The sequence below is a fragment of the Anser brachyrhynchus genome, assembly GCF_964034855.1.
Source record: "Anser brachyrhynchus genome assembly, chromosome: 9".
Classification (NCBI taxonomy): domain Eukaryota; kingdom Metazoa; phylum Chordata; class Aves; order Anseriformes; family Anatidae; genus Anser; species Anser brachyrhynchus.
In genome coordinates, this window is record NC_137703.1 from 25,221,374 (window position 1) to 25,234,913 (window position 13,540).

General features: G+C 37.9%; 1 long non-coding RNA gene across 1 annotated transcript; it reads left to right on the forward strand.

Annotated features, from left to right (window-relative positions):
• The first annotated feature begins 6,315 nt into the window (after window positions 1-6,315).
• Window positions 6,316-12,919, forward strand: LOC308199640. Its single transcript, XR_013954793.1, has 2 exons — window positions 6,316-6,615; window positions 10,731-12,919. It is a non-coding gene; the product is annotated as an uncharacterized lncRNA (long non-coding RNA).
• The last annotated feature ends 621 nt before the right edge of the window (window positions 12,920-13,540 follow it).

Genomic DNA, 13,540 nt, shown 5'->3' on the forward strand with positions numbered 1-13,540 from the left:
ACAAATATAAGAACCTTGAGTAAGGCACAGTTGCCACAAATACTGACTTGCATGTTCAGGCCAGAGCAGGAAAGTTCTGACTTTAAAAGTATGTAAGGCTGTTTTCTACAGTTGGTGGGTTAAGGTTAACTCCTGTCTTCTGACAACCGAAGTGTGGAAGCAGAATGTACTTCAAAGGAAAATATCCAGTTTAATATGCAGCTTATGTTCAGATAAGTTTAAAAAAAGGCTTTTCTTTTTTTTTTTTTTTGTAGGTCAGGGTTTCAAAGAGCCTGGCTTTTAGTCAAATTTTCATAATGTCTTTCTGTTTTGAACATAGTGCTTTTGTTTTTGCTTAACTTTTACCACAGATTCTAGCTTTCAATATTACTAATGGACGCTTGGTGTATCCATTTAATGCATCCTTGGTATAACCACGGCTAAGCCAAACAGAAGCCGTCTATCTTTTTTAAAGAAACTAGGTTTTCAAAGTTTAGTGAAGTATCTTTTTTTTTCCTTTTTTTTTTTTTTCTAAATATACTTCTGAAAATTCTCAAAATTAAGCACCTGATTTCATTGCTGCTAGCTGTTACTGCAACTTAATTTTGACCTGGAAGTTCTCACCATCTGTGGTTGCTCAGGCTGGAGTGCAACATGTGCATACATATACCACTGGGTCACCTGGATCTTAATAGATAATAGTCTTTTCTTACAAGAAAACTGACTTTTTTTTTTTTTTACATTTGTGGGGATTTGACATTTTATATTAAAAACTTCTGTTACTATTGCAAATTAACTCACAATTTCAATGTGGGAAGAGGAGCCCAGCTGCATCAGGAGAGAACACAAGTAAAGGAGTGCTGAGGAAATGATAAAATAAAATCACAGGAATACTTTGAACTTGCTGACTTCTGTGCCACACTGTAGGAACTTAGTTACCAATAACAAGCTGAATTATTCCACTTCTTGTAGAATATCAAGAGCAATTCTACTTATTATTTAGGTGCACTGATTGTAGAGACTCAGCCTTGAGATAGTTGAGCTTAATGTGCTCATACTTGTTTTACCGAGGCTAAATTTGTAGCTCTGGTGGAAAGCAGGTGTGTTGTCTTTCAGGGATCTCTTTCAGTCAACACGCAACACTCTCAGTGAACAAGGGGAATATTTGGACAGCGAATGCAGAAAGTCATGTGAATATGGCAAAGCACGCTTCAGCTTTTAGTTTAGAAACTCATCTTGCACTGGTTGCCCAGTTCTAACATGGAGTATTAATCAATAAACTTATTTTTTAAAAAAAGTGTTTTTTAATATTTTTCTGTTGTTTAAAAGTTGTACATGTGACTACATGGCTACTGTCCCTTCATCTTTTTTAGAGGGAGGATGAAAAACATGAGTCTTTCTCAGACTGCAGCCTTACGTTTCCTGACTTGCTGTTGGCTGTGTGTGGTTTGGGTGTTTTTGTTTGCTTGGTTTTTGTTTGGTGGTGGTGCTTTGTTTAAAAACTTCCTGGTTTACAAAGCAGAATTTGGGAGACAAGTTACAGTTTAACAGCTGTGTATCCCTTCAGCTATTCACCTTTCAATCCCTCTCAGCTGTACATATTGTTAAAGCGCTCCAAAGCCTTTTTTGCAGATACCGTCAGTTATTCCATTACAATATTTTTCTAATTATTTTTCTAATTACTTGCCATACTGTAGGTTTTTTTTTTCTTTCCCCAAATATTGTACAAAACTTTATAGAGTTTCTGTTAACACCTTTGTTAGAAGAGCTGGTATTTTTTCTCTGCAAGTAGTAAAATTATGCGTACGATATTATTATTATTTTTAAATCCTATTCTTAGCATCATCATTAAACACACTCATAGTATAAATAGATTGAATTTGCATTGTATTAACATTGTACTTTTTCCCCCTGAATAATGAATTGGCAATTGAAACACAGGATTTGGGTCATCTCATTCCCCGTTCCTTTCAGGTAGGTGGTAATTAGGTAAAAAAGGAAACTGCCTAGTGGAAGCATGCTAGTATTCAGGGTTTAAAACATGACAATCTGGGCTATGCTATGTAAGTATGGACCAATACCTAGTTGTCTAGGGCTTTATATACTTGCTAGGGTATCATCACCAAAATGCATCACCCCATCACCAAATGCATACATTATCAGAAAACACTTTCTGGTTATGTAGAAACTCTTTGCTTCTGGAAACAGCTGTCTGCATTTATAAATGCTTATCACGTGTGTGTGACTGTATTATCCAGACACTTGACAATGAAGTACAGTTGGAAGAAACCAGCCATCTTGCAAGGCCCTTGTGACCGGGACAGGAAGGCCGTGCGCTCCCTGGTACCGCTGGGGCTGCGCTGCACTGGGCTCTGCTGCGCTCCAAGCAGGGCAGTGCGGGGGGGAGCTGAGCGGCAGGCTGCACTGCTGCCAAGGCCTCTGCATCGTCACTATATGCGTCTCTGAGGTCATGCTCCAGCCTAAATTCGGCCTTGTCCTGTGGACTGAACATCTTTGGATGTTTTTTCTCCGTTACCACTTTGAACTTGTATGTCTCTGTCAGGGCTTGAAAGGCATTCGGTGTGCACATGGCTATGGGCTTCTGCCTTAGTTTGCTCTACAAGGAACCTGGTTTACATGCACCAACACTGCTCTGCAAAGCAAACCAACACCTGGAAGTGGGAAGGTGATCGAGAGACTCACTTTGAACCCACTTCTTGTCCAAACCAAAATGTTAATGTAAACCCGAAGCCTAACAGATGCGTTCTCACTAGGCAGATTGAGGACCCTGCACTGACTGAACTGCCTGAGATCTGAAGTTTATGCATCATCTATCTATTATTTTTTTACATAGATCATTATGCAAATTATGTATCTCTATACAGAAATGTATACATATATACACAAATTTTACTTAAATATGTTAAAGTGAAATTTGTATATACCTACACACACGTATATGTACATATATTTAGCTTAAGCTACTATTGCAAAATTCTGACTGAGCTCCCAAGTTCTCAGCAAAGACTGATGTTTTACTTAATGGATTTATTTGACTTGTGAAAAGCCTGAAAAGCCACTTTCCTGCTTTGTTGTCTTTGTCTAAGTAACTTTGATCAGCAGATCTGATGCAAGTACCTAAAACCTGATCTTGTACTGCTCTTTAATCTATAGCCAGCTATTTGGAACAGACTAATGGCCTTCATGTTTTTATTTTAAGTAAAACTGAAGTAGTTTTTGATTTCTGATGTCATAACTCAGATTATATACCACTGTTACTTTCTTTTATTTTTATTTTTATTTTATTTTTTTGTGCCTCACTGATAAGAAACAGAATATTGATTATTTTGGCATTTAGGATGGTATTTGTTGCCCCAGTTTGGAATAATAGTCTTTTAGACTCTGTGTTTTGTCCATACCAGAAGAGAAGAATTGCAACTCTGCCTTGTAGGTGTTCCGTGATCCTCAGTGGAGATGATCCTATGGATTCTGAAATGCAGCTACAAATACCCCATCCATCTCTTTTCATACACCATGTGGGGAATTAAGGCAAATGAACTTTCTTTTAACGCCTGAATTTTGGAGGCATGAGAATATTCCTGCATGATAGTGAAACTGTAACCCCCCTTAAATCCTTGTGAAAATGAGAAAATAAATTCATATAGATAATTTTTGCTTTTTGTTCTTCATTACTTCAGACTTGTCTGTAGTTTATCTGATTAGTTTTCATGAGACTTGTCTAATTAAACTGCCTTTATATTGATAAAATCTTTAAAAAGACACTTAGATTTTTTAATTAGTACTTTCTAAATTAGATTTTTAAAAAGTTTTTAAGTGATGTATTTCAATAAATGAGTAATAATTGCAAACACTTTTGCAAAGTGTAACCACATTTGTATATTATGGGTGTTTGTAGACACTTCTTCCAGATTTGATCTAGCAGTTTATTTTGTACATCTTTACCTGCCCACCAAAAACATCACTTGTTTCAGACTTGGATTTACACAGGAGATATTTTCTCTTCTGTTATCCCTAGAACTGATGTGTGGTATGGATACCATCAAAGTTCCCCTTGTTCTCTCCTGGCTGGAGTAACACCCGTCTCTAGCAGTCCTCTTTATTAGTAGATTATCAGATCTTCTCCATTACACAAACAAACAAAAATGTATTAGACTGCTTAGGTACAATTACACTAGCCTCAAAATGAAGTGTATCTGTGTGAATTAGAAGTAACTGTGACTGCAAGCTACACCTACATTAAAAGCTTCCATGGACACATTGCCAGCAACCTCATTTTTAGCAAATCTCAGAGTATCCCCAAGAGGCTCATGTGCTAGGTGGTGTGGTGAGGTATCGCTTTGCCGGACTTCCGAGTACAACCAAGCAGAGGCCAAGAAATTCGAAACAGTGGTTTGAGGAGTGAAACAAAGGGTGGTATCGCTGTATAGAGAAGGCAAGCACAACTTAGGTAGGTGAAACATCATAAATCATGTGGGAATTTAGCTGGTACACATTTTTTTCTTGTTGAAAAATAGAAATGGTGCGACTCGGATTTCTGTGTGTTAGCTGCACAGGGGCATTCCTGTAGGCAGGGCAGTGCTCGGCAGTGCTGTAACGTGGCCTTGGCTCAGCAGCAGGGAAGCCTTCATCACTGGCTCTCTGGATTCCTCGCTCGCCTGCATTTACTGCTGTTCCTGTGAGATGTCAAAGCCCCAGACATGCTAAAGCTTGTATCAAAGCCATGGGCCATTCTATTGATTAATTAACTGCTGCTGTATGGCAAATTACTGGGGTATGTTTCACCTGTGACATGGGGTTCTGTCAGCATTCACGCAGCTCACACACACATGGTACGGTGGTACCGTGCCATGCCACAGCTGTGTGACACTGACCATGACAAGCAGAGAGATCGAGCATCATGGAAAGGAAAGAAAAGAAATATATGCACGTTACAAATTGCAAATAGTTTTGTTGTTGTTTGGTTTTGTAATTAAGAAGACACAGAGCAGATCTTTTATAGATGTGGGATGAAATCAGAAAACAGAAATTGATAACTTTGTTAGACGGACATGGTTTTCATCTTAGAGATTCTTAGAGAATACATAAAAATTAATTGCAAGTTGTTGAAACTGTTAAAAAACTGATTTTATCTGTTAAAAAACTGATCCCTGCTGTAGCTGTCAATTAATATCAAAAACATTTTTCAAGTCATTCCTTCTTTTAGAGCTTTGTGGTGGATTCCCTGCAGAGTGTGCATGGGAAAGGAGGTGCAGCATAGTCCAGACATGGCACCTTCCTAAATCCCCCTATTTCTGTGATGTGTTCTGTCTCTCTAACATGCTGGGGATAAATTGCATACGGTATTAGTAGTATGGTGTCTGAATGACAAATGGTTTCTAAGCGCATACAATGATTTAGGAAGCATTACAATAGCTAAAAGTAGTTGTTTAGATTAGAAAAGTGGGCTAATTGAAAACACATCATAGAAGCGAAGTTGTAAGTCACACTCCTCTTACTTCACATGTATTGCAGGGAGGGAGACTGAACCATGTTAAAAAAAAAAAAAAAAAGAAAAAAAAAAGAAGAAAGAATCATCAACAACAAAACACCGGAAAGTCATCCAGACATAACAGATTACATCTAGAAAAACTTTTGTTCCCAATGAGCTAAACACGTTAATATGCATCTGGCATACAATGATACCAGCATGCTGAATTGCAGGAAGAGCAGGTATTGGGGGGTTAGGATCTGTTTTTAAGATTTGTTTGTGCTCCACATTCAGCAAAAATAAAAGAAATATAATTAGAAGACCGTGAACCATGGTAAGAGTTGTTTCTTCCAAAGAAGAAACAATGAGGGGAGGATGTCTGCTGAAATGGTCCCTCAGTGCAGGCAGTTGAGAGATGGCCACAGAAGGAAATCTGTTCAGCAGCCCATAATTGCCCTGAGTTCCAGGTAGATGTTGATCTTTTGTTCAGCTGATTTCCTTTTGGTAACTGTTTTCTGCTTTGCAATCAAGAGCCAGAATGAACTTATGCTTTTCCTCATTCTTAAGGAGCCTAAGGCCAGTTGCTCTTCAGGGAACAAAATATGTAATCACAGCAGTTACAGCAGCAAGGTAGAGGCAGAATGCTTCAATTCCAAGATGCTTTTGAGTTCTTGGGCTTTCCTAGCTCAGTTTGACACAAAATGGTGGCTTGCAAAAGGAAGCCTACAGTGGCAGGCATTAGCCAGTGTGTTTTTGACAGGTTGCAGCCGAAGAGAAAGCAGCGTTCAACTTGGGAGCTAGCCTCAGGTCCTGCAGGTGCCTCCCCAGCTGCTCTGAGTGGGCCCTGGGTCTGGTCACTGGGGAACTTTTCCTCCACCAGGATCTGATGATCTGGATGTAATGAAAAGGGAGGCTGAGAAGGAAATCACAACGAATCACAGCTGAACAGTGTGGTCAGATGATTCCCATACAAGAAAACTATTTAACAGCATATTCAGGCCACATGTTTGCAATTCAAAGATTACACCATTTAATGATTTATTAAATTAAGGCCCATCTTTCTCCAGCCTTTTTAAAAGGCTTCTAGGTTCTTGCTTGTTGTCTTGTTAATGTGTATTAGATGGATAATTGATGAATCACAGCTACCTGTAAGTAGCTCTTGACATTTGTAACATTTTGACAAAGCATAGAGGGAAATGAGACAACAGGCTTTAAATGCTTTTGGGCTTTTGTAATTTTGAGTAGGTATCAGAAATGCTTTGAAGTAATTTGGCCTCTTATGAACAATGTTGCATGCATTCAGGGGCATCAAAATGACTGTGTTTCTAAAATTTATATACTATATATATTGAGTATAATTTTGGGGTCAAAAGTATCATAGATACCCTTCTTATTCATCCTGTTTTGTACATCTGTGAAGTCTTTTTTTTTTCCTCCAATGTGCTTGAGAATGTTCTTATATTTCCAGACCATGTATTTTCTTTTAACTCTAAGAGTATAGAAAAGAAGTAGCATTTATCTTACTGAATATACTGAGACCCACTAATATTTAACTAATTTTTGAAGTTTGTTTAAGTTAAGCTGTAATATTTAACTATTTTAATTCTAGACTATATTCTTGTAACTGCCAACTTCTTTTTCTAATTAAAAAAGATACAATAACAGCTGTGTTAATTGCCAGTATCAGGCTATGGTGAACCTCTTATGTACTCCTATTTCCTGTGCAAAAACCTTCTATTTTAATAATACTCTATGGTAGAAGATCTTTTAATTATAGTAAACCGATGTACAACAGTAATATTTCTAGGAAGAAAAAAAATGGTATTGCTTTGGTTTTCATTAGAACAGAACAATTAGTGGAGAAATTAAAAAGGGAAAAGAATATGAGGCTGTCACCCATCCACTGTCAAGGACAGTTGATGAAGAGTGAAGCGCTCAAGAGTGTTTAAGGTTTTTTCCTAGTTGTAGGAACCTTGGAGATCTTCTTTCTCTGAAGAAAGCTGAGCACTGGTATGGTCATGAAACGCCCTGTACCAGAGAAGTCCTTCCTCTAAAAGTCCTTGGAAGACAATGCTGTGTTTTGAAGACAGGGTCCAGAAAAGCATAGGAGGAGGTCTGTGAACTCTTCTAACAAAAGCATAGCAAATGATACCTTGTTCCCATCTCCTTTCCCCAGGCAGCACTTCTGCTGCTAACACGTACCAAGCTGAAGTGCAGTGTGGGTCACTGTGGCTTAGGCAAAGACAGATGCATCACCCACTGTCTATCCCTACTGAAAAGATATCTACAGTTGTTTTTACCACGGAGTAGTGTTTGAATGCTAAAACAAGACTGAATGCAGACAGGGTGTTAAGGTGTGTGAAGTTTTAAAAACAAAGGGTTGAATTTCCCTTACTGTTGTATTTGTTGTGTTTGTTGTGTTTCCCTTACTGTTGTGTTGTGTACTGTTGTGTGAGACTACCAGTTCTTGCAGACAGCTGTTTCAGAAAGGGCAATAGTGGTTGCTACTGCACTCAGATCATAAACAAGAGCTGTGTATAATGTTTAAGTGCTAAAGTTGAATTTCATTAATGTTTTTCAAGAACAAGCTCACATACATCAAAGCGAAGCCTGGGTTTGTGATGCTGTTATGTATCTTTCTCTGTATGGTGTAATTATTAGTAGAAGTAATTTATATTAAGGTAATGTCTAGTAATGCAAGGATGAAGCCTATCAATGAAAGACTTCTGTAAAATAGTAAGCAAGGAGATGATCCTGGCCTTGAGAGCAACCATTCAGGCATAAATCTATGTGAGGATGGATGGGCCACCCCCAGTTCCTGAAGGGACCTCTCTGGAGTTGCTGAAACTGTTCAAGCTTGCTGAGCAATCCTGTGAGGCAAGTAAGGTGCTGTCAGTGGGGTTCTCAAGGGAACTGTGGAAATCTGTCAGAGGAGTGGATGTTCAAGATTTGTACTGCAACACGCACACTTCATTATTTGTAAAATATATGAAACAGGGAACATTTCCAAGTCTGGGAGGAGAAGTATTAATAAGAGGCAGAAGGGGTGTATTATATAATGTATAATATATATCTTATATAATATATATAAGAGGTATAATAAGTCCACTTTGAGAAGTGGACTTGAAAATACCTTGCAGTTTCTTGTAGCAAGTAAGTTGAAGAGCAGAAAAGAAGCTGAGATGTAGCAAAGAATTATTTAATCTGAAAATGTAAAATATGTGAAAAATCTGCACCATAAGCCTGATTTTCAGGACATATGGTATTGCTGGGTCAGATTTCCTAGGATTTTATACATTGAAAAATTTAAGTCATCCCCCACTTTTCCTCCAGGTTATACGTTTTTTTTCCTTTGCTTTTCCTTCACCTTTTGGAACCAGGTTTACAATACTGTGAAATAGATGCATTTACATGAAGGTTGACATTCAAACACTGAAACTTTCCCCTTACCACGTTGCTAAATGGATTCAGCAAAGCATTTAAACATATCCTTTAAATTGAAGTTTAAAAGAAATTGCACAGAAATTAGTTTACATATGTATTAGTTCAAAATATGCTTGAGGACCATTATGCATGTGCATCCTTTCAGGAAACCTTTATTAGACACCAGAGGAAATAAATTATGTATAGATTTAATATAACCTTTGCATGCACTAGGATTGCTGTCCATTATTTTTTGGTTTTAATGACTTAAATAGAAAATTAATTACAAATGAAATATTTAGTAAACTATTACTCTATTGCAGCATAATCAAGCTGATTATGCAAGTAAAAGGCCCTAATAATAGTAAAGAGAACTATACTCCGTAAATTTTAGAGATATGTCTGTATACAAGTTTTACGTTCAGAAATTGAAAAATAAGTGTGGAATCTCATGGTTCTATTTCATGTTCTCTGCTAACTTGAGTGTAAAATTAGACATACAATCATTTTTAAAAAAAAAGTTGTCTCCAGCCTTCTCTTACAGCTGGAGTAGTATTTGGCTGGGGGAGGACCTTAAATTGAGTAGGCTGATTTAATAAAATGCATTATCGTTGTCACATATCTCTAGTTTTTTTTCAGTTAAGAGCTTATGTATCTATTACACATCTTCACAGAAAAGGAGAGTAGCTGTTTAGAGGTGTAGTACTCTTTTTTTCTTGGTTTGCAAAAGGGACACAAAGTCAGTTTTGCTGCTTTGAATATTTGAAACTGTTTCTTGAGCATTATTTTAAATTGTTAGCCTTAGTGACACTAAAAGTTGTTTTAACTTCGCATAATAACAGGAATTTTTTCTTCTCCTTCATTGAGAGGGAGTCTGAATATCACCTCTTAAGTGCCTAAGTTCATTTACTCTGGTCCTTCTGTGATTACTGGAGAGGTTCTTTCAGAGAGTGATTTTAAAACCTGTTTCTAGAGATATGAATTTTAAAATATTAACTTAAAAATATTATTGACACAAGTCATGTATTAATGTGGGTCTCATTTCATTTTTCCAAAATCGGAAAAAAAATAAAATTAAAAATGTTCTAGTATTGTTTGCATAGTAGAACTGATTAAAATTCTTCTTTAGGATTTTGAACTTTGAGGATGAACATTTCCTGAAACTTCACACTTCCATTATATATGGCTCATAACCTTTAAATGTAGTTACAGTTAAACAAAAGTATATCAGTTTCTACACATTAATCCTAGATGTGAGATGTGCAGAGCTGTCGTTTTCACCAAGTACTCATACATGGTCACTAGAATTTCCATGGGACTATTCCACAGAGACACTTTGCCTTTTAGTAGAAAAACATTTTTTTTTTCCTCAGCTGAACTGAGAAAAATCTGTCTTCAAAGAAAGGCAGCTCTGTACAATCTGTTGTGCTGCACTCTTATTTCTACAAAGCCTTCAAGAACTAAGGAACCCGTTTTCACAATTCTGCCATAACACTGTTTTTATTTGCCTTTTTTTTTTTCCTTTTAAATATCTCTAGTAAACACTGTCAAGGAAGCTGCAAATTATCATCCAAGTGCCATCTGGAACAATTAGTCTTTAAACCTGATTATTTAAAAATGAGATGATCAAACCATTAATACTGGGTAATACATGATTCCTGTACTTTGTATCTTTATTTGCAAATTCATTTGTAATCTGTTAGCCTGCTTACCCCCAACTGTATTCAGTATTTTGCAGGAATGTCTTACTGATTAGTATAATATATACTTGCTAAACATTATACGTGCAATGGGTCTTAAAGTAAAATGGCACTGAAACTGTGGTGTGCTTTTTTTTTAGGGATAGAAGCATTTCCAGAAATATTTATAAAAGAACAAAGGAAAATTTTTGGAAACTGGTGGAAAGTCAATGTTAGTTGGATCCCTTTGCTCCTATGAACTTCATTCCATAAATTATGAGAGTCATTTTTTGAGGGAGGAAGGAAGTCGAAAGCAGAAATATCTGTGCTAAATGTTTAGTAGCTTTGGCAGGCTTTTGACCTGAGCAGTCAATTCTCCTAACTTCAGGTAGGCCCAGACTACTGGCAAGATGTGTGCAGTCAAGTAACATTTATAGGTCTTGACCTCCAGAGGATTCAGAAGCACTTGACAGAGTTGAGCAGCTAAGGAAAGAATTTAGGAATGTGTTTACTGTTATGTTTCCTGACCAGTCCTCACACCAATGAGTTTTCCATAAGTGGAATTTTCTGCAGAAGGCCAGTGAGGAGCTACGAAACACTCTCCACCAGTGAGACTGCTCTTGCAGTTTGTAAATTACCCCATTGCTTCTGCACTTCTGAGTTCTGCTGTTTGGGATTTTCAAAATTGGTTTAGGGTTGACCTGGCCAACAGTCAAGCACCCACACAGCTGCTCACTCACTCCCCTGTGGGATGGGGGAGAGAATAGGAAGAGCAAAGTAAGAAAACTCATGCGTCAAGACAAAGAAATTTTAATAAGCCAAGGAAAGAGCAAAAAAAACCTAAGTGATGCCAAGGCCTCCCACTAGCAGACCAGTGCCAGTCCCTCAGCATCGGCCACCTTGGAAACACAACCTCTGCTTCTTTCTCTACTACCAGTTTTTACTGCTGAGCATGATGCTAGGTGGTGTGGGATGTCCCCTGGCCAGAGCTGTCCTGGCTGTGCTCCCTCTCAACCTCTTGCCCACCCCTGGCCTGCTTGCTGTGCGAGGCAGAGAAGGTCTGGACACAGTGTAAGAGCTGTTCAGCAGTATCTGAAACACTGTTTTAACCACAAATCCAAAACACAGGCTGCTATGGGCTGCTTTCAAGAAGTTAACTCAGCCCTGGCCATCATAAAAATGATCCAGGTGAAACGGAGAAAGAGACACTCACAAAGGCTGCTGTTAGAAGGAAGAATACACAAGGACTGTGCTTTACTTCAACTGTTTATATAAACAATTTACGTTTCTTTAAGTCTCTTACGTTTTGTGGGTAATACTGTCTTTTTAGGAGAGATAATAACTGATCTCAAATGATGAGTAGTTTATTGAATGTGACCTAGTTCTAATGAGGTGAGTGGTAATTATTTTCTGACTGGTTGAGAAAAGCTCTGTGGGAAAGAGCTATGCGAGGTTGTCCTAATCATGACAGGAGGGGATGAGTGGAAGTTAACTCTTGAGAGACTGCTCCAGGCACTTAGATAATTGAATGATAGGAGCTGTACTGGAATCCAGATTGAAGAATTTGAGACATGTTAGAAGACATTAAAAGGACTAAACCACCTCCAAGCAGCAGCCTGACTTCAGGTGCAGCTTCTTTGGAGAGCCCTGCAGGGAGTGAGCTTGCGTCTCTTACAGAAAGACAGATAAATTAGTGCCCACGGTGCTTGTGTTAAATGGATTTGAATTTTTAGTAGTTAAAACTCTCCCCATAGAAGTTTCTGATTAACTATTGCCTCAGCAGCCTCAAAGGCCTGTGCTATTTTTTATTTATTTTTTGAACATGAGGCTACATGGGCTGCACAGGAAGGACCGCTAGAGCACTCACGCGCACAGTCTCTCACTTTTTGAATTTGATTTAACTGAGGAAGGCGTTGTCTGTCCTTCCCCCATCTTCTAAAGGCCTCTGGGGACATGTCTTCATGTCCTCAACACATCCTGCCTTCTGAGTACATTGGAGACAGAAGGGTATTTAGGGAGAAAGGACATTGCACTTCTCTCAGAAAACAAAACAAACTAATTATAAAATTAATTATACAGCTTCAAAATCATTTCAATGTTCCAATCATTTTTGCACCACTCCAGGTTACAGAAAACCAACTTCACTGCAGTGACTGAGAGGCGCCAAGCTGCAATCAGAGGCAGTATCTCCAGGCAGCCTGCTTCAGGTTTTCTCCATGTTTTAACTTCAGGTTTCAGAGCTCTGCCTTGCTGTTTCTCAGCAACAGTGAGAGAAGGGATCAATGGCCACATCTATGTCTCTATATTTTAAAATTGGTTCTGATAACTTCAAATATGGATGAAGGAAAAAGTAAGGCTGGAAGAAGTGTTAAATACAGAATTTTAAAAGCATTTTATTTTGACTCACATTTCTTCTTTTTCTATTTTTTTTTTTTTTGATGCAGTCTTCACAGACTGGAAAATATATTTTCTTTCTATAGCTATGAGGAATACCTAGTTTCTTAAATTATTATTGTTATTTTATGGATTTGATATACTATAAGGCTCTAGATGTTTCCTTTGCTTTCCATCACACTGCAGTACAAGAACAACAGGGCTAAGATTAGGTGGGAAATGTCAACCAGTCAAAAGGCTGCTGACAAAAAAAAAAAATAATCTTTAATGGTTGAAGATTCTCCTAATCTTCCCATTTTGGATTTACTAATTTGTGTCTCTCTTACCTGCAAGTACAAGTTTACAGGAAACCTTTAGGAGTACAATCAAGCTGTAAGCTACAGCTCCTTTTTTTCAGAATTGGCTGAAATCACCCTAACCCCTCCACAGGTCTCTTTCTATAAACTTCACATTTTCTTTGAACCATCCACCACCATCAAAATCTAGTTCCCTTTGTGATTATTTATTTATTTTTTACTTGTTCCCTGTACAAAGGTCTTTAAGTCTTTGCCAGGTCTGAAGCCAGGTAAGCTTATTC